Below are 5,000 nucleotides of genomic sequence, written 5' to 3'. Positions count from 1 at the left end.
CCTAACCTATATTGCTCCTTAACCTAACCTATATTGCACCTTAACCTAACCTATATTGCACCTTAACCTAACCTATATTGCGCCTTAACCTAACCTATATTGCGCCTTAACCTAACCTATATTGCGCCTTAACCTAACCTATATTGCGCCTTAACCTAACCTATATTGCGCCTTAACCTAACCTATATTGCGCCTTAACCTAACCTATATTGCGCCTTAACCTAACCTATATTGCGCCTTAACCTAACCTATATTGCGCCTTAACCTAACCTATATTGCGCCTTAACCTAACCTATATTGCGCCTTAACCTAACCTATATTGCGCCTTAACCTAACCTACATTGCGCCTTAACCTAACCTATATTGCGCCTTAACCTAACCTATATTGCGCCTTAACCTAACCTATATTGCGCCTTAACCTAACCTATATTGCGCCTTAACCTAACCTACATTGCGCCTTAACCTAACCTACATTGCGCCTTAACCTAACCTACATTGCGCCTTAACCTAACCTATATTGCGCCTTAACCTAACCTATATTGCGCCTTAACCTAACCTATGTTGCGCCTTAACCTAACCTATGTTGCGCCCTAACCTAACCTATGTTGCGCCTTAACCTAACCTATGTTGCGCCTTAACCTAACCTATGTTGCGCCTTAACCTAACCTATGTTGCGCCGTAACCTAACCTATGTTGCGCCGTAACCTAACCTATGTTGCGCCTTAACCTAACCTATGTTGCGCCTTAACCTAACCTATGTTGCGCCTTAACCTAACCTATGTTGCGCCGTAACCTAACCTATGTTGCGCCGTAACCTAACCTATGTTGCGCCGTAACCTAACCTATGTTGCGCCGTAACCTAACCTATGTTGCGCCGTAACCTAACCTATGTTGCGCCGTAACCTAACCTATGTTGCGCCGTAACCTAACCTATGTTGCGCCGTAACCTAACCTATGTTGCGCCGTAACCTAACCTATGTTGCGCCGTAACCTAACCTATGTTGCGCCGTAACCTAACCTATGTTGCGCCGTAACCTAACCTATGTTGCGCCGTAACCTAACCTATGTTGCGCCGTAACCTAACCTATGTTGCGCCGTAACCTAACCTATGTTGCGCCGTAACCTAACCTATGTTGCGCCGTAACCTAACCTATGTTGCGCCGTAACCTAACCTATATCGTATCTTAACCTAACCTATATCGTATCTTAACCTAACCTATATCGTATCTTAACCTAACCTATATCGTATCTTAACCTAACCTATATCGTATCTTAACCTAACCTATATCGTATCTTAACCTAACCTATATCGTACCTTAACCTAACCTATATTGCCCCTTAACGTAACCCATATTGCGCTGTAACCCAACACACGTTGGGCCTTAACCCAACACACGTTGGGCCTTAACCCAACACACGTTGGGCCTTAACCCAACACACGTTGGGCCTTAACCCAACACACGTTGGGCCTTAACCCAACACACGTTGGGCCTTAACCCAACACACGTTGGGCCTTAGCCCAACACACGTTGGGCCTTAACCCAACACACGTTGGGCCTTAACCCAACACACGTTGGGCCTTAACCCAACACACGTTGGGCCTTAACCCAACACACGTTGGGCCTTAACCCAACACACGTTGGGCCTTAACCCAACACACGTTGGGCCTTAACCTGCTCTGTAATTGTCATACGACGCGTTAAATTAGTGTAGTGTTGCCTAACTGCAACCCCCGCAATATAGTTTGCTACTCGCACTGCCCGGTCCCCAGTGTATCGCTTCATGTTAAACACCTTGCAGCTATACACTGTAATGTGGATGGCAGCAGGACGTACATGCTCAATGCCCTTTGCAGTTGTTCATTGGCATTCGCAGTTGTTCATTGGCATTCGCATGGCGAAGCACTTAGCCTACGCTGTGGTATGGCCTGTGTCAACTGTCCGCTGATATTGTACGTCCAAATCACACACTGTACTGCACATTGGTCCTCATGTACTGAATGATACATCGTGGTACATGTGACCGTACAACGACTGCGCCAACAACGGCGAACCATGCGGTCCAAATGTTGTGCACGCAGCTACGTGTCGTCTCCCTATAAGAGCTGGATTGCAGTGTGGTATGCCCTGGATGGCGATCAGCATGAGCCGTCTGTTGATGTAGTGGCGCGTGTTGTCAGACGTTGTCGTCTCTTCTCACACACCGTGATAGCATGGTGCACTGCGTTCCACATCTGCGACATGCGACAGAGGCCGGTTGACAGTCGTTCGCGCAATGGACATCGCATACGTACGGGGGCCACCTTCCACGTGTTTGCGAAGCGTGCACATGTTGTTGCGTGTATGTGGGCAGACATAGTGTGTCGTGACACCTGACACAGGCATGCAACAATCGTTGAATTTGCAAATGGCGATGGACGCCTACGTTTGCTGGTGACGTTACGCAAATGAACAACTGGTAAACCGTTGTGGTGCGGTTGTTCTCGCTAGAGGTGAATCAGTGATGGCGACGATCGGTTGAGCTACCAACCGGTTGTTTCAGCGATACCCACCATGCCCACGAACGTGAATGGCATGTGGGTGTGAAGCGATACGCGGCGGTGGCTGGGTGGGACCGGCCCCGGCCGGTGAGGGGGGGCCTCCCGGCGTGCTGGCCGCGCGGTGCGTGGGCGCACGCGCTACAGCCGGCTGGTGGGGGCGGCCACTGGCAGGCGCGCCGGCCGACGGAGGCGGCAGGCGGCGCAGCTGCGCGCCGGCGCACCCTGCACGCGGCGCCGTGCGGCCAAAGTAGGTCCTCGCGGGCCCGGTGCGAAGCGCGGTGGACATCTGCAGTGTGCTGGTCCGATTGAGGACTGTGTGCGCTGAGGATGCGCCGCCGCCCGGCGCTCGGCGCCGCGACGCCGTCTGCTGCTCGGTCGCCTCTGCGGTTCTCGCAGGTGGTTTGTATCGCAGCTGTGCGGACGTGTTGGCGCGTGCGCTGTGCTGGGAGAGTTCGCTTCGGCACCCAAGTGGGGCTTTTGTCCTTCTGTGGCGCTGGCGTTGGAGCTGCCGGTCACCGTAGGTGGCGCGTGTTGTCTCCCGCCGGCAATGCCACGACAGCACGCTCCCGGGCCTCTGTCGGCAGCGGCAAGCTCAGTTGGGAGCACGGGTGGTCGCACCTAAAGCGTCTACTCGCCAAACTCCGGGCGATTGCGCCTCTCTCGAACCCGACCAAGTACTTAGGACGGCGCTGCGCGCCGCCGGGACCTGAGAGGGTTTCGAGGTGTATGGTGCAGGGGAGCTCAGCCTCCTCCTGTTTGCAGAATAATTGAGCGGACGCTTGCGTGTTCGCGCGGGCCCCCGGGACACACTCCCGGGCGGCCGGCTGCTCAGCTCTAGTTGACGCAGCTCCCTGGTTGATCCTGCCAGTAGTCATATGCTTGTCTCAAAGATTAAGCCATGCATGTCTCAGTACAAGCCGCATTAAGGTGAAACCGCGAATGGCTCATTAAATCAGTTATGGTTCCTTAGATCGTACCCACGTTACTTGGATAACTGTGGTAATTCTAGAGCTAATACATGCAAACAGAGTCCCGACCAGAGATGGAAGGGACGCTTTTATTAGATCAAAACCAATCGGTCGGCTCGTCCGGTCCGTTTGCCTTGGTGACTCTGAATAACTTTGGGCTGATCGCACGGTCCTCGTACCGGCGACGCATCTTTCAAATGTCTGCCTTATCAACTGTCGATGGTAGGTTCTGCGCCTACCATGGTTGTAACGGGTAACGGGGAATCAGGGTTCGATTCCGGAGAGGGAGCCTGAGAAACGGCTACCACATCCAAGGAAGGCAGCAGGCGCGCAAATTACCCACTCCCGGCACGGGGAGGTAGTGACGAAAAATAACGATACGGGACTCATCCGAGGCCCCGTAATCGGAATGAGTACACTTTAAATCCTTTAACGAGTATCTATTGGAGGGCAAGTCTGGTGCCAGCAGCCGCGGTAATTCCAGCTCCAATAGCGTATATTAAAGTTGTTGCGGTTAAAAAGCTCGTAGTTGGATTTGTGTCCCACGCTGTTGGTTCACCGCCCGTCGGTGTTTAACTGGCATGTATCGTGGGACGTCCTGCCGGTGGGGCGAGCTGAAGGCGTGCGACGCGCCTCGTGCGTGCTCGTGCGTCCCGAGGCGGACCCCGTTGCAATCCTACCAGGGTGCTCTTGAGTGAGTGTCTCGGTGGGCCGGCACGTTTACTTTGAACAAATTAGAGTGCTTAAAGCAGGCAAGCCCGCCTGAATACTGTGTGCATGGAATAATGGAATAGGACCTCGGTTCTATTTTGTTGGTTTTCGGAACCCGAGGTAATGATTAATAGGGACAGGCGGGGGCATTCGTATTGCGACGTTAGAGGTGAAATTCTTGGATCGTCGCAAGACGAACAGAAGCGAAAGCATTTGCCAAGTATGTTTTCATTAATCAAGAACGAAAGTTAGAGGTTCGAAGGCGATCAGATACCGCCCTAGTTCTAACCATAAACGATGCCAGCCAGCGATCCGCCGCAGTTCCTCCGATGACTCGGCGGGCAGCCTCCGGGAAACCAAAGCTTTTGGGTTCCGGGGGAAGTATGGTTGCAAAGCTGAAACTTAAAGGAATTGACGGAAGGGCACCACCAGGAGTGGAGCCTGCGGCTTAATTTGACTCAACACGGGAAACCTCACCAGGCCCGGACACCGGAAGGATTGACAGATTGATAGCTCTTTCTTGATTCGGTGGGTGGTGGTGCATGGCCGTTCTTAGTTGGTGGAGCGATTTGTCTGGTTAATTCCGATAACGAACGAGACTCTAGCCTGCTAACTAGTCGCGTGACATCCTTCGTGCTGTCAGCGATTACTTTTCTTCTTAGAGGGACAGGCGGCTTCTAGCCGCACGAGATTGAGCAATAACAGGTCTGTGATGCCCTTAGATGTTCTGGGCCGCACGCGCGCTACACTGAAGGAATCAGCGTGTCTTCCTAGGCCGAAAG

At 52.7% G+C, this 5,000-nt stretch overlaps 1 non-coding gene across 1 annotated transcript in view; it reads left to right on the top strand.

The window, feature by feature from the left end:
• Nucleotides 1-3,387: 3,387 nt before the first annotated feature.
• Nucleotides 3,388-5,000, top strand: part of LOC126443422 (small subunit ribosomal RNA) — a 1,910-nt gene continuing 297 nt past the window's right edge. The window contains exon 1 of the ribosomal RNA XR_007581905.1: nucleotides 3,388-5,000. This exon is cut by the window's right edge and continues 297 nt beyond it. This is a non-coding gene — a ribosomal RNA (small subunit ribosomal RNA).

Source organism: Schistocerca serialis, unplaced genomic scaffold, assembly GCF_023864345.2.
Source record: "Schistocerca serialis cubense isolate TAMUIC-IGC-003099 unplaced genomic scaffold, iqSchSeri2.2 HiC_scaffold_1472, whole genome shotgun sequence".
NCBI lineage: Eukaryota > Metazoa > Arthropoda > Insecta > Orthoptera > Acrididae > Schistocerca > Schistocerca serialis.
This window is presented reverse-complemented; position numbering and strand designations above follow the sequence as displayed.